Raw genomic sequence first — 24,904 nt, 5'->3', positions numbered from 1 at the left:
GGCTCCTCTGTCCATAGGATTTCCCAGGCAAGAATAATGGAGTGAGTTGCCATTTCCTTCTGTAGGGGATCGAACCTGAGTCTCTTGTGTCTCCTGCGTTGGCAGGCAGGTTCTTTACCACTAGCGACACCTGGGAAGCCTCACTTGAATGTGAAGCAGGTGTCTATCTCCTTGTCTCCCTGGAATCACCCCTTTCTTTAATAAAAAAGCACCCCAACTTACCTTTGATTCAGTTAAGTCTCTCAGTCCTGTCCGATTCTTTGCAATCCCATAGACTGTGGCACGCCAGACTTCCCTGTCCATCACCAACTCCTGGAGTTTGCCCAGACTCATGTCCATCCAGTCGGTGATGCCATCTCATCCTCTGTCATCCCCTTCTCCTCCTGCCTCCAATCTTTCCCAGCATCAGGGTCTTTACCAAAGACTCAGTTCTTTGCATCAGGTGGCCAGAGTACTAGAGTTTCAGCTTCAGCATCAGTCCTTCCAATGAATATTCAGGACTTATTTCCTTTAGGATTGATTGGTTTGATCTCCTTGCAGTCCAAGGGAGTCTCAAAAGTCTTCTCCAACACCACAGTGCAAAAGCATCAATTCTTCAGCGCTCACCTTTCTTCACAGTCCAACTCTCACATCCATACATGACTATTGGAAAAACCATAGCTTTATCTATACAGACCTTTGTGGGCAAAGTGATGTCTCTGCTTTTTAATACGCTGTCTAGGTTTGTCATAGCTTTTCTTCCTGGGAGCAAGCGTCTTTTAATTTCATGGCTGCAGTCACCATCTGCAGTGATTTTGGAGCCCAAGAAAATAAAGTCTGTCACTGCTTCCATTGTTTCCCCCTCTATTTACAATGAAGTGATGGGACCAGATGCCGTGATCGGACCAGATGCCGTGATCTTAGTTTTTTGAATGTTGAGTTTTAAACCAGCTTTTTCACTCTCTTCTTTCACTTTCATCAAGAAGCTTTCCTACCTTGTTGATTCCTGGACTCTAAAAACAAGTTCCATCTTTGTGCTGCTGTCAACTTTGAGCAACTGACAAATTACCTAACAAGGCTGATCATATTCTCTCTCCAGAAAAATGAAATCTTATGACACAAGAATGAAATCAGGGGGTGCTGTCTTTTGAGACCATGGCACCTGAAACAGATTGCTCACTAAGCGGTCCCTGGAGCCTAGATTCTCATAGGTATGATTCTTGGCCTCCAAAGCCTAGTTGTCCAGCATTTTCTATGCCTACAGTTCTGTAACCTCCCTTTTTCACTCAATAATTTATAATGGGCATCTTTCCAGACTGGTTAATACAGACATATCATTATTTTCAATGCATGCAAAGCACCCTAATGAGTTCTTTACTCAGATTATTTATGAAATAACTGCATACAGTAAATAGTTCTTACTATATACATATCTTTGTTAACTTTTCCTATTATTTTTCGGGATAAATTCCCAAATATGGAATTGCTGAGTTAAATGCGAATTTTACATTCTGATACATAACAGTTGCTATTGTGGACTTCCCCTGTGGCTCAGATAGTAAAGAATCTGCCTGCAATGCAGGGGACCCAGGTTCGATCCCTGGGTCAGGAAGATCCCCTGGGGAAGTACATGGCTACCCATTCTAGTATTCCTGCCTGGAGAATTCCATTGACAGAGGAGCCCGGCAAGCTGCAGTCCACGGGATCACAAAGAGTAGGACATGACTGAGTGACTAACACTCTACACTCTAAGTAGCTATTTAGAATGAGTGCATCAGTTTATAAATCTACATATAAATCTGACCAAGAGTACACACTTCCTTCATCTTCACCAGCATTGAGAATTACTATCATCCTTATTCCCATTCCAAACTGGGAAAAGCCCAAATATTAAGACTACCTACCAAGAGGAGGCATACCAGAAGTAATCATAATAATATAATACCTTATATTAAGCTTTACCAAATTGTTTCACATCCATTAAGGTCTAAATTGAGTCTAAATTATATTGCCGACACAATCACTGAAAAATGGTGTCTTAGTTGGCTCAGATTGCCATTAAAAAATACCATAGTCTGGGGTGGCTTAAACAACAGAAACTTATTTCTCACAATTCTGGAGGCTGAAAACTCTTAAGATGAAGATGCCAAGGTAGATTTCATTTGAGACTCTTCTCTTGGCTTCTAAGTGGCTGCCATCTGGCTATAGGCTCAAATGACCCCTTCTTTGCACATGGTGGGGGTGGGGAAGGAAGTGTTGCAGAAAGGGTTAGTGAGCTCTCTGGGTGTCTGTCTCTTCTTATAAGGGTACTAATCCCATCATGAGGGCACCATCCTAACCCTAATTACCTCCCAAAGGCCCCATCTCCAAATACCAGCACACTGGGGGATAGGGTTTCAACAAAAGAATTTGAGGGAGAAACATTTGGTTTATTACAAATGGTATTTTATTTTTGCTTTTTTTTTTTTTTTGGCTGCAGTGCGTGGAATATAGGATCTTAGTTCCCCAACCAGAGATCGAGCCTGTGCCCCCTGTATTGGGAGTGCCAAGAAAGTCCCTTATTTTTGCTTTTAATTTCATTTCTTTAATTACTAGTAAAATTGAACATTTTAACATATTTATTGATCATTTACTTTCCCTTCCCTTGGAACAGGAAGAGTACAGGATAAGCCTGGAACATTTTGTCACACCAGAAAGCAAGAAAGCTACTACAAGCCACTGGTGGTCTGTCATAAGGACTCGGAGCCAACCTGAATACGTCTATCTGACTAGAGATACGGCAATTTGAGTATCAAAAGGACAGTAATTGAACTCAAACACATCACATACAATAAAACACAGAAGTTCATAAACATCCTCAGAAAAAGAAGGAAAAAAAGACAGAAAAGAACCCTCCTCCATCCCCACTGGAGAATGTCAGGGAACCAATGCATGATTTTAAAAAGTGGTATGCTAAGGCATTTCAGTCACGTCCAACTCTTTGCGACCCCATGGACTGTAGCCTCCCAGGCTCCTCCGTCCATGGGATTCTCCAGGCAAGAATACTTTAGTGGGTTGTCATGCCCTCCTCCGGGGAAACTTCTGAATCCAGGGATGGAACTCGCGTCTTTTATGTCTTCTGCATTGGCAGGCAGGTTCTTTACCACTAGCGCCACCTGGGGAGTCCTAGAAAGTGGTAAACAAAGGGAAATAAACCTTCCTATACAGAAGGCGATGGCACCCCACTCCAGTACTCTTGCTTGGAAAACCCCACGGGTGCAGGAGCCTGGTGCCTGCAGTCCATGGGGTCTCGAAGAGTCGGACACGACTGAGCGACTTCACTTTCACTTTTCACTTTCATGCATTGGAGAAGGAAATGGCAACCCACTCCAGAGTTCTTGCCTGGAGAATCCCAGGGACGGGGGAGCCTGGTGGGCTGCCGTCTGTGGGGTCGCAGAGAGTCGGACACGAGTGAAGTGACTTAGCATAGCATACAATCTATAGGGCTTCCCTCATGGCTCAGTCGGTAAAGAATCTGTCTACAATGCAGGTTAAGACCAGGGTTCGAATGCTAGGTCAGGAAGATCCTCTGGGGAAGGAAATAGCAACCCACCCCAGTATTCTTGCCTGGAGAATACTATGGACAGAGGAGCCTGGCTTGCTACAGTTCATGGGGTCTCAAGAGTCGGACATGACTCAGCAACTAAACCACCACCACCACCACCATACACTCTATACCTCAGGACAAGTCCTTCATGTTCTTCCATATACATCATCACTGTATTAGGTGGGAAACAAAAACATCACCTGCATCAGCTGCAAATTTCAGAAAGACACACCATGTGTCACTATACACATAGAAGGGAAATTACAGGACCCACCAAGGATACAATGTACATCTTAGCTTTATCCCCCACTGTTCCTATATTTTTAAAGGTACTGAGCACTAGAAAAACAACTAAGCTGATTTTGTTTTCATTAAACAAAGGTATCTATAATTTTCAGTGAGAGCTCTTGATCATCATGTAAGCACCTTGGTTGCTAACGTTTGGTGTTAAAATTTAGAATGTTTATAAACAAAATGTTATACACACACACACACACACACACACACACACAATGGAATATTATTCAGCCTTAAAAAGGAAGTAGTAGATGAACCCTGAGAACATGTAAAGTGAAATAAGCCAGTCACAAAGGGACAATTACTGGATGATCCCACTTATATGAAGGACCTAAAGTAGTCAACGGAGAAGCCTGGTTGGGCTGCTGTCTATGGGGTGGCACAGAGTCGGACACGACTGAAGCGACTTAGCAGCAGCAAAGTAGTCAAACACTTAGAGAAAGAAAGTAGAAGGGTAGTGGTCAGGAGTAGGGGGAGGAGGAGGACAGACTAGGATGGAAGTTAATGGATGCAAGTTTCAGTTCAGGAAGATGAGTAAGCTCTGGAGATGCTGGTGGTGATGGCTGCACAACAAGGTGAATGTACTTAATGTCACTGATCTTACATTTAAAAATGCTTAACATAGTAAATTTTATATTATGCATATTTCATCACAAAAAACTTAGAATGTTTAATATGTTTAAAAGTTTAGTTGACTAAATTAACATTATCCCAGCCAAATTAAAAGACATTTGACGTCTAAATTACATATTCCCTGCAGTTTCACTAAGGGCAAATGTACAATTTGGGGAAAGCTTCTGGTAATACTGAAAATACTTCCCAGGGTCCTAACTAGGAACCAATGAAATAACTAAATCAAAACATTTCATAACAGAAGTTTTACTCAGTTTTTTAATGCATGTGATGAACCACATGCATAGTTGGGTCACTCAATCTATCTTCAGTCTTTCTCCATCTACAGAAGAGAACAGGAAACAGTCTATAACTGATACTGTAAATGCAGTGAAACAGATGAAGAACAATGTCCAAGCCTAGCCCTGTGCATGGTAGGCACTCGAAAAACCTTTTAGAAATCCGGATATTCAGTGAACCTTCAGCAAGATCAAAAGACCACCTGGGCTTCTCATTCAGTCCTCAAAACCACCACAGCGAGAGCATTGAAATGCATCCTGAAAGAAGGCTGCTGTGTTGTCATTGTTCCTTCCTTACTGGGGATGGTTCAGTGTAAAACAGATTTCATGAACCATGTATCCTTTCATGGATTAAAAAAAAAAACTTTTTTCCAGAATTTTGGTGGTGTTCCTCATTAAGTCATCTCTGACTCTGCCACCACATGGACTGCAGCACACCAGGCCCCCCTGCCCTTCTCTATCTCCTGGAGTTTGTTCATGTCCACTGAGTCACTGATGCCATCTAGCCATCTCATCCAATGCCATCCCCTTATCCTTTTGCATTCAATCTTTCCCAGCATTGGGGTCTTTTCCAGTGAGTCAGTTCTTGGCATCAGGTGGCCAAAGTCTGGAGCTGTGGTGGGTAACACATAAACAAACAAACTGCCACTTGCACAGCTCCATATGAAAACTAGGAAGTTCACTATGATACATCTTTTCTAAATGAGGTCAGTTCTAAAATAAACAGTAGTAAATTCATTACTATTTCTCAGTCACAGGAAGTAACTGGCACTCTACTCTTCTCCCAGGTCATAAAGCTCCACTGTGTTTAAAAAAAAAAAATCCCCCTATATATCTCCCTATATCCCTAACTCAGAATTACATACTTCTAACTCTAGAGGTCAACACCTCCCCCATCACATGGAAACACTGCTACTTTCACAGCCCTTACTAAAATAAAGCACTTAAAATTCCCCAAGGAAATTCACATCCTCCAGCCACTCTCACACAAATTAAGTACTATGCCATAATTCAGGAACTAAACACTAGATTTTGCTATACAAATTTATTCATATACTTACATGCACAACAGTAAACTATCAATAAGAAGGGACGGCTGAGATCCCCTCAACACAAGCAGTGGCTATCACTGTACAATGTTCGGATCAGCTTCCAAACCACCCGGCCAGATCGCCAGTCCAGGAGGCCGCCTCCTGTTTGCAGCGGCTAGGTGCCAAGGTGCCCTGTCACTTCACATCCATCCCAACCCCAAACCCCAGCAAACCGAGCTGCCTGGCTCCAAGGGTGAGCATCCTCCAGGGCCACAGCACCACTCCCAGTGGCCCTGCCTGCAAGAACTCAACTCCAAGGAATGGATACCTGAGACACAACACTAAGGGACCCCCAGGTGAATTTTCACATTCTGCAAAACCTCAGGAGCAAATTTTTTTCCCTGTTTTTTTTTTTTTTTTTTTAAGAACCTGCCCAACTAGGTATCCTTAAGGTGCTGCCGCACTACTGCAAAATACAAAGAGGAGGAGAGCCCTCAAGGGGGAGAAACCCAGGGCCGAGCTCCCTGTAAGGGGAGTTGACTGTCCACAAGAAGTGTTTCAAGACTTTCTGATCACCACGGCCCTTTAGCAGGTAAGTCACATCCGCCCCCGACAGGGCTGTGTCACCCTAATTTCCTTCCAGAAGGCGAGAAGAACCTCACCTTTCCAACCTTGAAGAGGTGTGACGACGAAAAGACACCTCTCCCTACTAATGGTCCAGACGGGTCAAACTTCAGAGGCGGCATCCTGCACTTTGTTTTTAGCGCAGGCAAGAGGGGAAGAAGGGTTGGCGTTGGGAGCGGAATCCCCGTGATTTGCCAGAGGAAACGGCACCGACCAGACAGCACACACGCCAGCCTTTCCATGCAGCTGCCACGACAGGTGACCGGGCGGCTTTGCAGACTCCCCCGCTCGCTCGGGGGGCTCCACGGAGGTGGGGGGCGGGGGTGAAAGGTGGCCAAGAGGCCGGGAGGGAAATCCACTCGGTTCAGACTCCGGGGACGAAGAGGGGCAGCACCGTGTCCCCGGGGGAAACCGTTTCAAGGGGTTTTCTGTCTCCACAATTAAGGGGGGGAAAAATGGCTCCAAGCCAAACGCCTCCTGATTTACACACACACACACACAACCACACACACACTCACGCGCGCGCGCGCCCAGCTCCTCTATCGCCCCATTTTTCTGAGACAACTGAAACAAAAGGCTCAAACCGCTAAACGGCAGCCAGCGCCGCCCGGAGCCCGGGTGTCGGCCACCGTCTCCTCACCGCGCCCTCCGGAGAGCCCACGGCGGGGGCCCGCCCGCCGCGCCCAGGCCCTCCCGCCCGAGGCGCCCAGGCGGAGGGGCCAGGCCGGGGGCCCCGAGCGCCCGCCCCGGCTCCCGAGGGCGCTCCGGCCGGCGCTCGGGGCCCGCCGCCGCCGCCGCCGCCGCCTCCTCCTCTCGAGGGCGGCAGCTCCCGGGGCCGGGACGGCGGTGACAACAGCCCCGCGCCCGCCTCACCTCCGGGCGCCGGTGGCGGCGGCCCCGCGCTCCTCCGCCTCCAGCAGCCCCCCGCCGCCGCCGCCGCCGCCGCCAGCCGCCTCCCCTCAGCGTCTCCGCCGAGTCTCCGCCTCCCTCAGCAGCCGTTGCCGCCGCCGCCGCCGCTGGGCCCGGCTCCGCGCCACGTGACCGCGCCACGTGACCCGGCGCGGCTGGCAGGCACCGCCCCCCGGCCGGCCTCGCGCCCTCGCGCGACCCCCTCCCACCCCCCCCACCGCCCGGGACCCGCGTCCCGACCGTTGATACCCGCCGGCTCCGGGCCGAGGGGCGCCGCCGGCCTCGCCTGCCTGGGCTCGCGCTCCTCGGCCGCCTGCCGCCAACGCGCGGAGCCCCCGTCTCCGCAGACTCGCCGGCCCCCGCCCCTCACACTCACGGGCGCTCCCTCAGCTCACACACGCACCCCCGAACACCCCACCGGCCCGGGCATTCAAGCCCCACGCACGTGTCACACGCGCACATCCTGCAGCCCGCGTCCCTCCGGGAAGCCGTCACACCGCCTGGGCAACAGTGAAAACAGCGGGGACCTAGTCCAGTCTGAACCCCGCTCTCTTGAGGGAATCCTTCCTAAGCCGGGAACGGAATAGGTTCGGGTGCCGTCTCAACTTCATTTGAGCCGGACGTGGATGTCACACTCGGTCTGGAGTTGAAAGTCTCTAGAAAGCGCACGTTGCTTCTTGCAGGGAGCCACCGTCTGTCTCCATGAAAACAGTCACTGAACTGCCTTTGATGGTGGTGATCTCGGAGATATTGTATCTCTTTTTTTTTCAGTGAGTCTTACGGGGGAAAGACTGGATTCATTTTAACTCGCACAGAGAAAAAGCATCCAGAGCCTTATCCCCTCTCTTAAATTGATGTCCTGCTAGGAACAGAAACTTGATACACCTGTCCTTCATTTTCCATCACGTACACAGAAATAGCGTTGATGTTTGTGTGACTGTTCACGTATGTGTAGTTTAAAAAAAACAAAAAACAGACGAGAGTGGCATCTTTTCTCTCCTTATTTGAGGCTTGCTTGAGTGCAGTCTGCTCAGTCGTGTCCGAACATGCCCTATATAATTAAATGTAGCAGCCAAACAAGCCTTCGCCGTTTTCTTGGATTTTTGCCTATTTGCCAAATTTTTCAAATCAGCTTCAGCTTTAAGAATTCTGGCGTCTGTGATTTTCTGGTTGTCAGAAAAGAAGAGTTGGGCTAGAGTCTTTAAATTCTGAAATTCCGTGCCTATGATTTCACAAATGTTGGCAAGTGCTGCCTAGATTGTTTTAAATTTTTAAACAATATTTGCCCCACGATCATACGCACATAAGTAAAATGTGTTCAAGAGAAGTATGAGCATACACATTTTGTAACATCTCTAAAATTAATTTTGAAACCTTTTAGAAGTAAAACTACATTTAAGTCTTAGAATACCTTAAACATAAAAGATAATACTCATTCAATGAAATGAGTATTATGCTTCAACTGAGGGCTAAATTTTATACTAAAGTCTGTGGAGCAACCAAAGAAAGTATATACAACATGGCCCTTACTCTCAAAATGTACAGACTCTAACAAGAATTATTTAAAATATATACATTTTTTAGAAGTCTTTTTCACACACATACACACACACACATGTGTATGTGCACGCATGTGTGAGCGCACTAACTTGGATCATGCAATCAGGACCTGGAGAAAATTTTGAAAAATATTACCCTGACTATTAGACCTTAAAGAATTAGCTAAAGGAGTAAAGACGAAAATATGCAGTTGAAGAGCTTTGACTTAACAAATGCAATGAATGTAACAGTCTAACAATGATTTAACATACCATTAAGACTGAACAACGTGGGTGTTCTTTCTTCTGCAAAATGAAAAAAATATTAACCTTGAAACCGCTTTTGTCATAATACTGTAGTTTTCCTTATGGCTCACACGTGCAAACTCTCTTTTATGCGAGCACTGTGGGCATACACACAGCTAGCTCTCAGCAAAACTGCAAAGGCTCTCAGGCCTCACTTCCACCTCTGTAGTTTTCCACTGCCTGAGCAGCGATATCAATGGTCTTCGAAGCAAGTATCTTCATAGAAGTCCTGCTTCTACCACTTAGGAACAAGTGTTAACAAGAACAGTATGCTTAACACTGTTTCTTTAACAGTACATTCAAGTAACAGCATCTACCTCACAGGGCTGCTGAAAGAATTAAATGATTTATGTAAAGCACTTAGTATAGTGCCTGATACATAAAATAGGTACTCAAACCCAAATAATATAGCTCAGGTTTATTAAATACTTATCACGAGCCAAGTGCTATGTCTTGTTGGTTCTTACTGTTTCTTCTGCTCCCTGTCACTCTGGGTGGGTGTCCTACGTCTCCCTGCCCTTACCTCCACCAGCCCCTTCCCTATTCCCTCTCTCTGCCTTTTCAGGATGAAAATGGCTTCCTCAAGACATTTGAGAGGAACTTCCCTGCTGGTTCAGTGGCTAAGACTCTGCACTCCCAGTGCAGGGGGAACTGGATCCCATATGCTACAACTAAGTTTGCAGGCCGAAACGAAGACCTGGCGCAGCCGCATTAATTATTTTTTAAAAAGACATTTGAACTTGAAGGCTAATTTACAGAGGTCTATTGAATCAGTTGTAAATCAGCATTTTAGGCTTAAAAAAATCTTTCAAATTTTTTATGAAATAAAAATTACCTATTTAAAATCTGAGGCAACTGGGGGCAATTAAGAAGGAGATTTGGCAATGGGGACCCTACCAATGGCCTTTGGAATCCCACTGGTCCTAGAATTCTCATCTTATTGTGCTTAAAATACTTTTAAATATTAGACAATTTGGCAACACACTTGAAGAAATTAAATCAATCCCCAATAACTGTTGAATGTTAATTACTAAAGGAAAACATCTCTCCTATGACATTCGTGACTGTGACTCTGTTAACTGGCTGTCCTTTAGCTCTAGGTTCAAGTCTGAGATAAACTTCTTACTACCCTGACCAAGTACCTGCAAGTTCTGAGAGATATGTGACCTTTCTTTGAGAGTTATACTATCCTTGTACCTGACTTGGGTCACACAACGAGCTCAGAACTCAAACTGGATCTGATAGGCCTCTGGTATCACTATGACAACCGGGTGACAGTGTAAATATTTTACACTCATCAGTGTTTGGCTGTACACCCGTGAAGGACCCATGGGCCACTATACTCTGCAGAGTCAGCCCAGCCAGACTGTTTCTCTCTGCCCTGGGTCCCACCAGTCACATTTTGAGAAGGACCTTGATAAGTTGCAGCACAACCTGTGAAAGGTGACCAGGATGGAAGGGCTCTGGAAGCCCTATTATAATGTTATGTGTGCAGTCGAGCTCAGTTGCTTCAGTCATGTCTGACTCTTTGCCATCCTCTGGACTGTAGCCCACCAGGCTCCTCTGTCCATAAGATTATCCCGGCAAGAATGCTGGAGTGGGTTGCTATCTCCTCCTCCAGAGGATGTTCCTGACCCAAGGATCAAACCCGTATCTCCTTCAGCTCCTGCATTGGCAGGTGGATTCTTTACCAGTGAGCCATCTGGGGAGCCCATTATAATGTTATACTGTTTTATCAATAGCTGTTGAAGAAAATAGAAATGTTTAACCTAAAAGAAACAGAAGACTATGCTAGTGAGTATGATCATATGGTGAGAGTACTAGTCATTTTTCATTATTTATTAAGATCCTACTTTGGACCAAACATGGTCCAAATCAAGAACTGATGTGTTTGCATTTATGGAAGCAGAACTTGATTCAGATAAGGAAGAGCCTTCTAACTGGGTGGTCCATCAGGGAAGTGGCAGCCTTGTGAAGTGGCCTTGTGCCCATGCATGCATCTCCTTTCACTCTGGGGAGCTGGGCTGGACACTTGGGGAGCTACTGTGAGATCCTCCTCTTCTCTCAGCCCCACAGCCCGGAGCCTCTGCTCAGCTCACTGCTTCTTCTTCCTCATCCCACTAAGTGCTCCAGAGCAAAGGTAATGCGACATCTGGGACCAAAAGTACTGCTTTACTCACTCTGGAAAGGAAAAGATGGGAAGAGCTGATTCATTGGAAAAGACCCTGATACTGGGAAAGATTGAGAGTGGGAGGAGAAGTGGGTGGCAGAGAATGAAATGGTTGGATGGCATCACTGACTCAGTGGACATGAGTTTGAGTAAACTCCGGGAGACAGTGAAGGACAGGGAGTCCTGGTATGCTGCAGAATATGGGGTCGCAAAGAGTCGGACACAACTTAGCAGCTGAACAACAGGAGAAAATGGCTTTGAAAAGGAAGAGAGAGTTTTCATCATCACCCCCTTCCCCACATCCAGGAGTAGAGAGAGGTGAGTGAGCTACACAGTTTGCCCACACTTGAAGCTTCATTCTCACTCCCAATCCTACCAGTGCTGAGTCCTTCAGGCAGCCCTGAGTGCTGACCACACCCTGTCCAAGCAGGTAACTGTAGTTGTGTACAATTTTTTTTCTATAAGCAGAGCAGTCAGTGGTCTTCCAAAGGCACCAAAGTGGCCTTATAAGCAACTGCTGAGGCAAGCAGATGCTTTTTTTTCTGGTGATGTCCTAAAACTGCCCCACCTCTTGAAATGCAGAATTGGTCTCTGGGAAGGAAGAGGAGTGATTTCAGGTCAGTGACCCCTACAACCTTTTCCTGGTTCTATATTAAGGCCACGAGAGGCCAGCCATGGCTGGGAGCCTCCAAAGTGAAGGCACCAAGACAGCAGAGAAGATGGCATCGTGGCCACACCTGGAGCCGGGCAGGGGCAGCTGCACGCACACCCAGGGCAGGGCTCGACAGTTTGGACTCAAACCTCAGGAGATTGGCTGCCCCTGGGAAGCTGCGGGGAGGACAGCCATGGAGCTGGGAGCTGAGGGCTGTCGTGTTAGGACTGTGGATGATCAGGGGATAATCGTGTAATCTGAAATATAACAGCAGAAACGACTTCACACAAACATCAGACACCTCAAACACTTAGCTGTTACTCTGTCCTATATAACCTGGTTGTTATATCCTCTTTTGGCTTTTGCTTTAGCCACCACGTGGAAGAACTAGTCAGAACGTGAGAAGAACAGACATGGTCACAAGGCCCAGGGTTATCTCCATATCATCACTTGGTGACGGTGAGCTTGAACCCATTCTCCAGTTCTCCAACCTTCACTCCTCAGCTTGCAAAAGGGGCTGGTGGTGTTGGTCCCTAGTTCTTCTGGACTTTAAAGTTCCATAGCTCATTTGAACAGATTTGTTAATAGAAAGACATAGGGCCCTGTCCTAACCTGCAACTTGTCTATAGTTTGGACTATTCGTACCAACCTGTCAGGAATATTTCTTTCGACTGGGCCGTATGAAAGGAAAGGACAGGGTGGGCTGCACAGGGGTGGGGGCTTGGCTGCATGCAGTTTTAGACCTCAGTGGACTTGTTAAAGTATAAAGTGCCAAAATGAGTTTGCAAAGGTATGTATGTGTGGGTTTCGTCGCTAAGTCATGTCTGACTCCCTGCAACCCTATGGACTGTAGCCCGCAGGCTCCTCTGTCCATGGGATTTCTCAGGCAAGCATACTGAAGTAGGTTGCCTTTTCCATCTCCAAGGGATCTTCCTGATCCAGGAATTCAACCCTCATCTCCAGCATTGGCATGTGGCTTCTTTAATCCTGAGCCTTAGTTTCTCCACATCCAATTCACCCAATTTACACTTCTTAAGCTAGGAAGGTGGTAGAAGAGGAATGAGCATTTTAAAAGCACATTTCTACCTCCACCCCATCCTTTCCTTTTCTGTGTCCCTGCTCCCTTACTCACCCTTTTCTTCCCTTGACCATGAATCCAAAAGATGTGGTCGCCAGGACAAAGTCACTAACAGGACCCATGTTCAAGTACTTGTCTATTCTGCAGAGGCCTGCCATAAATCTTGAGAATATAAGCCCAGCAAACACGGTTGAACCAAGCACCTTTCTCCCCTCTTGCTTGCTAACAGAGCCCTGTGTGTTAAGCCTGTCCACGTCCTCCCCGTCCTCCACAGACCAGTGCTCCCAGAAGCCTGGCCTCAGCCCACCCCCACCAGGGTCTCCACCACTGGTTCACATGGTGGATCCCAGGCCAGCTACTGCGGTACTTCGAGTTGTCAGAAACACAGCTTCTAGATCCACCTCAAACTTGCTGATGGAAACCCTAGCTTTGGGGGCTGGGCATCCTGTGTGGTAAGACACCCCCCAGGCGATCTGAGGCACACGGAAGAATCACTGCTGTTAAGCCAATCTTGACCATTCTACTCTCTTCCCTTAGAAACAGGCAAGTGATCCCATTCTGGTCAGTTAAACCCAAGTGCTAGTCTGCTAGGGAAGCCTTTGAAAACAGCTACTTACCTCCTAAAAAGAAATATAAGGACATTCTTCTAGGGAGTCTGTGGGCTCTAACTGTTTTCTTAAAATACTAAAACATCATTTACATTTTTATTCTCATTCTTTCATAAATGTACACTGGTCTTATCTAGGGGTTCCAGAAATGTCGATTCCACAACAGATTGAGTGCCAAAGCAGACATGAGAGCCCACTTGTTCTCTAACAAAAAACACATTACAGAGATTTGTTTAAAAAAAAAAAGCAAATACATAAAAATAAAACAATGCCACTCTTCCCACAAGATTTTGTTGTTGTTGTTTTGGAAAACATAGTTGGTTTTTTCATAAAATATGTATGAATTTTATCAACATATAAAGATGTATTGTTAAGAACTAATACATGTTTTTTAAATTCCTATTTTAATTTATATAAATGGTAAACATAGAAGTGGTTCAGTGGTAAAGACTCCACCTGCCAATGCAGGAGATGCAGGAGATGTGGGTTCGATCCCTGAGTCAGAAAGTTCCCCTGGAGAAGGAAATGGCAACCCACTCCAGTGTTCTTGCCTGGAAACTCCCCTGGACAGAGGAGCCTAGCGGGCTACAATCCATGGAATGCAAGGAACCAGACATGATTGAGCCGCTGAGCACACACACACAGACATCGATAACTCTAACCCATATTATCTTTTTTTAAAGCTCTTTGGAGTTCTTAATTCTTAAGAATGTAAAGGATAAATCCTGAGAAAGTCTGAGGGCGTCTCCGTGGGGCAAGGACACTGTGGCTGCTGCCACTGCTGCCATCCTGTGACCACAAGGGTCAGTCACACGACCAGGAAGGCAGGGCAGCAAGTCTGTGTGGCCGCTTTGACCCTCTGAAGCCCCAGCCCTGCTATGTATTCTACAAACTTTCACCATCTTTAAATGTCTCACTCTCTGAGACAGTAAATCCCCTTCTTGCATAAACAGTTTTTGGTTGAATTTCCTCTTACCAGCTGAAAAAGTCTTCCCAACCATTGTAATTTACATTCAGCTCTGAGGACCTCAATGACCTTTTTAAAAAAAAAAGTATTTTTATTTTATTTTTTGGCTGTGCTGGGTCTTTGTTATTGCATGTGGGCTTTCTCCGGTTGTGGTGAACATGGGCTACTCTTCGTTGCGGTGTGTGGGTTTCTCATTGCGGTGGCTTCTCTTTTTGCAAAGCACAGGCTCTAGGGCATTCGGGCTTCAGTAGTTGCAGCTCCTGGGCTCTAGAGCACAAGCTCAGTAGTTGTCGCACACGGGCTTAGTTGCCCCAAGGCATGTGGGATCTTCCTGGACCAGGGATCAAACTGGAGTCTCTTGGATTCTTAACCACTGGACTGTCAGGGAAGTCTGACTACAATGACCTTTACATCCATTTTGCTCATGTTTCCATAAACAGGATCAGTGACATTATTTACCAAATGAAGACCCTGAAGCCCCGAGACAGAAAAGAATAGAGAATAAAATGTGATAAACCTGTCATTCAGGAAGTTAACAGAAATCATCAGCACTCTAAAAAAGCAGATGCTGAAGAGACAGCCAAATCACAGTGAGAATATACGAGAACTCACACACATTTAGGAAAGCAAATCTCTTGATTAAGACTATGGATTTAAACCATTACAGTCTCTATTTTGTAAAAATAATAATTTTAATGTAAATGCTAGCCATTTAGTTCAGTAAAAAGCTTAGATTTAAAATGGCAAATTTGCAGAATCAGAGACTGATTAAAGTGATGTTTAGCAATGAGACAGATGAATACAAATATCGTCATGCCTATATAATTAAGCATTACTCCAATGAGAATCACTTATTAGATACTTAATAACTTTTGTTATATAAAAAACTAGAGGACTTCCCTAGTAGTCTAGAGGTTAAGAGTCCACCTGCCAATGCAGGGGACATGGGTTCAACCCCTGGTCCAGGAAGATTCCACATGCTATGGGGCTACTAAACCCATGTGCCCCAGCTTCAGAGCCTGGGCTTTGGAGCCCAGGCTCTGCAGCAAGAGAAGCCATGGTGACAAAAGGCCCCCTCACTGCAACTGGAAAGTAACCCCCACCCACGCCAAGTAGAGAAAGCCGGACGGAGCACAGCAGTGAAGACCCAGCACAACCAAAACAAAAAATAACCTCCAAAGCTCTGAAAGACTGAAGTATTCACTGTTTAAGCACAAGACTATAGAAGAGATTGAACTAGCAATCTTACATTGAACATTACATTGAAATAGGTAAGTGATCCCCATTGATTTTACTGCAGTAGCCTTACTCACACCTGCAAAATAATGCAAGAGTTTGGGATATTGTTGCAGAGACGGCTAGTTGTCCACCAAAAGCCTTATCACGTGATAGGGCTGCAACTAGGAAGTCTCTTCCCAACCAGGGACAACATTTCCCAGAACCCCATTCTGCCTAAGTGGGGCCATATGCCTGATGCTCACCAGTAGAATGTGAGAAGTAAACATGTGTCACTTCAGGCCAAGGCAGTTAAGAAATGGGTGTGTTTCTCCATCCTGTCTCTTCCCCTGGATGCCAGCTCAACACAAAGAACGTGAGGCCCCAGGGAACAAAGCCATCAGATGGAAAGGGCCTGGATTTCTGATTCACTTATGATGGAGACTTGATTGCCAACGAGAAATACCTACATGGGACTGCTAAAGGAGTACAAAATAAATTTCATTTTTTAAAGCCTTTAAATACTACAGTTAATGTTAACATTACCTTCCCTGGTGGCTCAGTGGTAAAGAATCCTCCTGCCAATGCTGAAGACCAGGGTTCAATCCATGGGTCGGGAAGATCCCCTGGAGACAGGAATCACAACCCACTTCAGTATTCTTGCCTGGAGAATCCCAAGGATGGAGGAGCCTGGCAGGCTACAATGCATGGGGTCTCAAAGAGTTGGACACCACTTAGCAACTAAATAACAACGTTAACATATAATAGATGCTGGGCTATCGTGAAGTGTTGAAGCTCTAAGTAAGTATCAGCAAAGTTTTTTACTTTAGCAGAAAAAATAGCAAATTTCATATTTACTATTGTATGCCTGTCCCCAGTGCCTGGAATGGTAGCAGGTAGGGATTAGTTCAGTTCAGTGGCTCAGTCATGTCCAACTCTTTGCGACCCCATGGACTGCAGCATGCCAGGCTTCCCTGTCTATCACCAACTCCTGGAGCCTACTCAAATTCATGTCCATCGAATCGGTGATGCCATCCAACCATCTCATCCTCTGTCATCCCCTTCTCCTCCTGCCTTCAATCTTTCCCAGCATGAAGGTCTTTTTCAATCAGTTGGTTCTTTGCATCAGGTGGCCTAAGTATTGGAGTTTCAGCTTCAGCATCAGTTCTTCCAATGAACATTCAAGACTGATTTCCTTTAGGATGGACTGGTTGGATCTCCTTGCAGTCCAAGGGACTCTCAAGAGTCTTCTCCAACACCACAGTTCAAAAGCATCAATTAAATATGTAATGAATGAATGAATGAATGAACAAATCAATTAATGGATAGATGATGCATGAAAATATTGTGTTCATGTGGAAACTATAATAGTTTGGAATAAAATAACACTAAGTATTTGTGGGGAAGGTTCACATGTTGCTGCTGCTACTGCTGCTAAGTCGCTTCAGTCGTGTCCGACTCTATGAGACCCCATAGACGGCAGCCCACCAGGCTCTGCCGTCCCTGGGATTCTCTGGGCAAACTGGAGTAGGTTGCCATTATGGTTCACATGTTAACTAGTTTTTATTTCTGGATATTTTGAGTAAAGGAATAACTGGAGGCATTAAAGAATAAGTAATCACTGGGCAATCACTTGGCAGGCTTGTGAGATGTGGTAGAGAAGGTTCAGCTTGGAAAGGTGGTCAGACCATGAGTTTTATCTTTTTATTCTCTGATCTTTAAAATGAGTGATTAGATACACTAGCTAAGGATTCTACATTTATCTATTTTAATAATGAATACTGTTTTTGATCTTTTATTATTTTAAGAATTAAAAGTATATGAGATGATAAATCCATATCTTTCAATGGTTTTCATCACATCCCAAAGTAATCATTATAACTTAAGTACATGTGGTAATGGTCAAAATTCTCCAAGCCAGGCTTCAGCAATATGTGAACCATGAACTTCCTGATGTTCAAGCTGGTTTTAGAAAAGGCAGAGGAACCAGAGATCAAATTGCCAACATCCGCTGGATCATCGAAAAAGCAAAAAAGTTCCAGAAAAACATCTATTTCTGCTTTATTGACTATGCCAAAGCCTTTGACTGTGTGGATCACAATAAACTGTGGAAAATTCTGAAAGAGATGGTAATACCAGACCACCTCATCTGCCTCTTGAGAAATTTGATGCAGGTCAGGAAGCAACAGTTAGAACTGGACATGGAACAACAGACTGGTTCCAAATAAGAAAAGGAGCATGTCAAGGCTGTATATTGTCACCCTGCTTATTTAACTTCTATGCAGAGTACATCATGAGAAACACTGGACTGGAAGAAGCACAAGCTGGAATCAAGATTGCCGGGAGAAATATCAATCACCTCACATATGCAGATGACACCACCCTTATGGCAGAAAGTGAAGAGGAACTCAAAAGCCTCTTGATGAAAGTGAAAGTGGAGAGTGAAAAAGTTGGCTTAAAGCTCAACATTCAGAAAATGAAGATCATGGCATCCGGTCCCATCACTTCATGGGAAATAGATGGGGAAACAGTGGAAACAGTGTCAGACTTTATTTTTGGGGGCTCCAAAATCACTGCAGATGGTGACTGCAGCCATGAAATTAAAAGACGCTTACTCCTTGGAAGAAAAGTTATGACCAACCTAGATAGCATATTCAAAAGCAGAGACATTACTTTGCCAACAAAGGTCCGTCTAGTCAAGGCTATGGTTTTTCCGGTAGTCATGTATGGATGTGAGAGTTGGACTGTGAAGAAGGCTGAATGCCGAAGAATTGATGCTTTTGAACTGTGGTGTTGGAGAAGACTCTTGAGAGTCCCTTGGACTGCAAGGAGATCCAACCAGTCCATTCTGAAGGAGAGCAGCCCTGGGATTTCTTTGGAAGGAATGATGCTAAAGCTGAAACTCCAGTCCTTTGGCCACCTCATGCGAAGAGTTGACTCATTGGAAAAAGACTCTGATGCTGGGAGGGATTGGGGGCAGGAGGAGAAGGGGACGACAGAGGATGAGATGGCTGGATGGCATCACTGACTCGATGGACATGAGTCTGGGTGATGGACAGGGAAGCCTGACGTGCTGCGATTCATGGGGTCGCAAAGAGTCGGACACGACTGAGCGACTGAACTGAACTGAACTGAACCCTACAGGAAGTCGTCAGCTTCTGGTGTTGTGGCCTTGCAACCCTAAACACATACAGTGATAATAATGAATATCAATTGGCATGACAATAAGAAAGATATTTGTTTTTTATATTAGTTTTAAGAAAAACATATCTTTTTTCTTTTTTGGCCAATTCGCACAACTTGCGGGATCTCAGTTCTCTCATCAGGGATTGAACTTAGTCCACAGGCACTGAAAGCTCAGAATCCTAATCACTAGGCCACAGGGAACTCCTGGAAAAACTTAAGTCTTATATGAACATTTTTAGAGATTAGAGAGAACATATGCATTGACATTTCTCTAAAGAAGAATTCTAAATATTATTTGTCTTAATAAGGTTGAAAGATGAAATAGCAAGTTGGTTTGGAGAAATAAGACAACACAAAGTCCACAGAAGGGATAGTTTTCCTAGAAATTTTTCTATTGAAAAATATATCTATTTGTTATATATATGAATATAATCAATATATTGTATATTAAATATGATCATTCTAATAACTAAATATTATACATATATTTGTGTTACATGGTACATACTTTCTGCTAACCTTCTAGCATCTCCTGAACAAAAGAAGAGATGCTATGGAAAGTAGACTTGTTGCTTAGCAACCTGAAATCGTGACATATCCTCTTTCATTGACTTAATTTTAAATCAGGCTCTTCAAGGGCAACTATAAGATAAATGAAAAAATGTGAGAACTCACAATGCTAGCACCATGCAATGAGCTTTAGGAACAAAGCTAAGTATGTTGCCACATATTAGGATGTTGAGATTAGTTTAGAAAATATTAATTTTACCCTGGAACACTCTCTCTTTTCCCTGTAGTGATCACTCTTATTTAAAAAGTCTCTTGCTAAAGTGGTAACTATCTGAAGAGTTGAATATGTTAATTAGCTTGAATGCATTCATTATTTCACAATATATAGGTTTATCAAATCATCATATTGTACACCAAAAATATATATATATATACAACTCTTAACTGTCAAATATACCTCAGTAAAAACAAAAATATCTTACTTCTAAAGACAACATAGGTTAAGAACAAGTCAAAATAAAATAGGAAAAATATTTTGAATTTAATAAAAATTAAAACACAGCTACAAAAAATAGCCCTTGCTGATGAAGGTGTACCTTTCCAGAGTGTGCGTGTAGGGGCTCTTTTTTTTTTTTAATAGTAAAGGGAGTGTGGAAACTTAAGGGTAAATTTAGGTCTGAGGCCAAGAAAGCCTTTGTAAAGCTTTCTGTACAGTGGTCTTAAAAGAAGGAAAAGATAGATAGATAGATAGACAGATAGATAGATAGATACTGTTTGTAATCTCCAAATGTGGAATGTTATTAAAATAGGAAATTACGCTTTTTTGCCAATACAAGATAATTGCATTATTTCTCTGGTAGAAATTGTCTGAAATCCAAATCTACTTCATTTATTCCAATGTACTGCTTCTAAGGAGAAAAAAAGAATATAGTTTGTAACAGCATTTTATTTCACTTAACATGACACAGGGAGCAAGGAAGAACAAATTCTAGGGCACGGAAATCTGCATCCCCAAAGCAGAGAGAAAAGCGCGTCTATGCTTTTAAAACTCTTGGTGAGGGCTCCTCCTGCTGGAATAACTTATTCAGTATCATGATAGCCAACTCCTGGTCAAGATTCAAATTTTTAACAATTGTAATACAGTGTTGCATGGTCAAAAGTCACAAATTCCTTTTTTGTGGCAAGGATGGCAGGGAGAAAGATTTCGCATTAAGTGCTAATTTATTAATAAAAGGTCCCTGTCACATCTCCCGTTTACCCTATAATTGATGTTTTCATTGAGAGTTTGGTTAACATTTACAGAGGACTTTTGACCTGCCTGGCAGTATTCTAAGTACTTAAATATAGCTATTCATTTCACTCTCACAACTGTATGAGGGAGGGCTCCTGTCATCTTCATTTCATGTGTGAGGAAACCGCAAGGCATGCAGGAATGGATCTATTTCCTAGGTAATTTACATTTTTCATGTTATTGGAAATGGCATTCCTAAAATTTCATTTTTCAACTTTTCATTTCTAGTATGTAGGAAAAAAATGGTTTTTGCTTATTCATCTAGCATCCTATGACTGCTTATTTATTAGTTGCCTTTTTTAAATATCTCACAAAGTTTTCAACATACATAATCATGTTGTTTGTGAATATAACAGTTTTACTTATTCCTTTACAGTCTGCATGCCTATGATTTCTTTTCCTTAAAAATTGCTTCAGCTAAAATTTCCAGTATAATGTTGGGTAGGAATGGTAAAGGGGCTTCCCTAGTGGCTCAGTGGTAAAGAATCTGCCTGCAATGCAGGAGATGGGGGTTCGATCTCTGGGTGGGAAAGAGCCCCTGAAGAAGGAAGTGGCAACCCACTCCAGTGTTCTTGCCTGGAAAATCCCATGGACAGAGAAGCCTGGTGGGCTACAGTTCACGGGGTTTCAATAGAGTCAGACACGAACGACTAAAAACAACAAGGAATGGTATAAGTGGATATTGTTGCTTGTTCCTAGTTTTAGGCTGGAAGTATTCAGTCTTTGCTATTATATGTAAATTGTAGTTATTTCAATAGATGCATTTATCATATTGAGGATGTTCCCATGTTTTCCTAGTTTGTGGAGAGTTTTATGATGAATGAGTGTTAAGTTTTATTAAATACCTTTCTGCATTTATTTAGTGCTCATATGGTTTTTCTTCTGTATTCTGTTAATGCAGTGAGTTATAAATTACACTGACTTGTTTTCATTTTTCTTAGTTCCCCAACCAGGGATCGAAGCTGGGTCCCAGCAATGAAAGCACAGAGTCCTAACCACTGGACTGCCAGGGAATTCCCAACAATTATTGATTTTCAAGTATTGTTCAATTGGTCATGATGTATTATTCTTGTTATATATTATTGGTGTTCAGTTACTGAGTCATATCTGATTCTTTGTAACCCCATGGACTGCAGCATGCCAGGCTTCCCTGTTCATCACCAACTTCCGGAGCTTGCTCAACCTCATGTCCATCGAGTCGGTGATGCCATCCAACCATCTCATCCTCTGTCATCCCCTTCTCCTCCTGCCTTCAATCTTTCCCAGTATCGGAGTCTTTTCAAATGAGTCAGTTCTTCGCATCAGGTGACCAAAGTATTGCAGTTTCAACTTCAGCATCAGTCCTTCCAATGAATATTCAGGACTGATTTCCTTTAGGATGGACTGGTTGGATCTCCTTGCAGTCCTAAGGACTCTCAAGAGTTTTCTCTGACACCACAGTTCAAAATCATCAATTCTTTGGCACTCAGCTTTCTTTATGGTCCAACTCTCAAATCCATATAAGACTACTGGAAAAACCATAGCTTTGACTAGACGGACCTTTGTCAGTAAAGTAATGTCTCTGCTTTTTAATATGCTGTCTAGGTTGGTTATAGCTTTTCTTCCAAGGAGCAAGCACTTTTTAATCTCATGGCTACAGTCACCATCTGCAGTGATTTTGGAGCCCCCCAAAATAAAGTCTGTCACTGTATCAATTGTTTCCCCATCTGTTTGCCATGAAGTGATCGGACTGGATGCCATGATCTTAGTTTTCTGAATGTTGAGTTTTAAGCCAACTTTTTCACTCTCCTCTTTCACTTTCATCAAGAGGCTCTTTAGTTCATCTTCACTTTCTGCCGTAAGTGTGATGTCATCTGCATATCTGAGGTTATTGATATTTTTCTCCTGGAAATCTTGATTCCAGCTTGTGCTTCATCCAGCCTGGCGTTTTGCATGATGTACTCTGCATATAAGTTAAATAAGCAGGATGACAATACACAGCCTTTTCCAATTTGGAACCAGTCTGTTGTTCCATGTCCAGTTCTAACTGTTGGTTCTTGATCTACATACAGATTTCTCAGGAGGTAGGTCAGGTGGTCTGGTATTTCCATCTCTTGAAGTTTGTTGTGATCCACACAGTCAAAGGCTTTGGCATCGTCAATAAAGCAGAAATAGATGTTTGTCTGGAACTCTCTTGCTTTTTTGATGATCCAACGGATGTTGGCAATTTGATCTCTGATTCCTCTGCCTTTTCTAAATTCTCCTTGAACATCTGGAAGTGCACAGTTCAAGTACTGTTGAAGTCTGGCTTGGAGAATTTTAAGCATTACTTTACTAGAGTGTGAGATGAGTGCAATGGTATGGTAGTTTGAACATTATTGGTGTTATATGTATATATTTCTTTTATACATATATCCTTTATATATGGTGGTGGGTTTGTCATGTCTGACTCTAGGAACCCCATCGATTGTACCCACCAGGCTCCTCTCTCCATGAGACTTTCCAGGTAAGAATACTGGAGTGAATTGTCATTTCCTTCTCCAGGAGATTGTCCCGTCCCAGGGATGGAACCCAAGTCTCCTGTATTGCAGGTGGATTCTTTACCACTGAGTCACCTGGAAAGCTCCCATCCTTTATACACACACACACACACACACACACACACACATACATGTATCCTCCTCCCTGAGCTGCAGATCTGTGTGCTGTAAGTTAAATAGCAGCCTGTTGCTCGCCTTGGGGCTGCTGGAGGGCCCTCTCTTTCCTTAAGTCCTGTTCCTGGGTCTCTGTGTTTGGGAGGTTCCTTTCACCCTGCTGTCCTGGCCCAGTTTTTCAGAAGGCCACTACACTCACCTGAAGATGACCAGAGGGCTTGCTTTCTGCCCTCCTGCCTGCCCCCAGCCTTTGGAGGGTCACAAGAGTGTACCGTGTGCAGGCCCAGATGCTTCAGCAGGATCTTTCTCAGTTTCCTGCCTTGCCCCCAGCCTCCAGCTTCTTGCCCTTGGGCACTTTGGTGAAGGCCTGTAGATGGGCACAGACTTGATGGGTGACTGGAGTTCAGTCCATTGTGCCAGCCCACACATGGCCATCAATGTTTGTTCAAACTTGGGCTGACTTCTCCATCTATGACAGGTTCCTCCTGCTCTGGTCACTATGCAGAGTGAAAGTGGTCGTAGGTCTCTTCTGTCCTCAGAAGCGTGCATCATTTCCTGGAATTTAGTTCCTTTAAGTTTCTTTCTGACATCAGCTGCCTGATGAGTTTATAAAACACATGATTTTTCTTTTTTTTTTAAACTTTAGCTCCCTTCTCCTCATTGTTAGAGTGATGTTGTCTCATAACTTTTACTAAACAGAACTAGAAGTTAACATATGTTTCTAATCTTAAAATTTTGTTTGATCTTTGTGTGACCCTATAGACTGTAGCTCTCCAGGCTCCTCTGTCCTTGGGATTCTCCAGGCAAGAATACCAGAGTGGGTTGCCTTCTTCTCCAGGGGATCTTCCCGACCCAGGGATCAAACGCAAGTCTCCCGCATTGCAGACAGATTCTTTACCATCTGAGCCACCAGGAAAGCCCATGATACATATAGATTTTTATTTCTCATTAATACATATATATGTGTGTGTGTGTATATATATATATATATATATATATATGATATATATATATCATACAATGTTTAGATGAAAACTTTGCCCAGGAAAGAATCTTCTGTTAAAATACAAGTAGTCCATGGTCCTACCTCCTTATCCAAACTTTCCACATCATTAGACACCACTGGAGGAGCAAAGGGATGTACCCACTGGAGCAGAGGAATAAAAATGAGGCCAAGGTCCAGGGACCCCTGTGTGTGGAGCCAATGATACCACGAGAGAAGTGAGGTGAGGGAAGCAAGCTGTAGCTTATTGTGTTATTGTCTAAGACTCTGATTGCTCCATGAACTCCTATCTCTGTACGCCACTCCCTGATTGAGAATACAGGATCCAACTTGCCGGCAACACCTTTGGTTCTATGCCCTGAACTGGTGTTACTCCACATTGATTTGTTCTCTTTTGTGGCTAAATGTAA

General features: G+C 44.0%; 1 protein-coding gene across 9 annotated transcripts in view; it reads right to left on the bottom strand.

The window, feature by feature from the left end:
• The window catches only part of TULP4 (TUB like protein 4), a 199,147-nt gene extending 190,625 nt beyond the window's left edge, over positions 1–8,522 (bottom strand). For 4 of the 9 annotated variants that reach the window (XM_086318546.1, XM_086318550.1, XM_086318551.1 and 1 more), the window contains exon 1: positions 7,302–7,445. The gene's annotated coding sequence lies outside the window, so the exon portion shown is untranslated. Of the gene's footprint in view, positions 1–7,301; positions 7,465–7,782 lie in introns of those variants that run through there. The other 5 variants (XM_086318543.1, XM_086318545.1, XM_086318549.1 and 2 more) reach the window with 2 other exon arrangements.
• Positions 8,523–24,904: the final 16,382 nt, after the last annotated feature.

The sequence above is a fragment of the Bos grunniens genome, chromosome 9 (genome assembly GCF_055505025.1).
Source record: "Bos grunniens cultivar Pamir isolate PY7600 chromosome 9, Bosgru_T2T1.0, whole genome shotgun sequence".
In the NCBI taxonomy this organism is placed as follows: domain Eukaryota; kingdom Metazoa; phylum Chordata; class Mammalia; order Artiodactyla; family Bovidae; genus Bos; species Bos grunniens.
The sequence above is the reverse complement of the archived record's forward strand: the minus strand, read 5'-3'. Positions and strand labels throughout refer to the sequence as shown.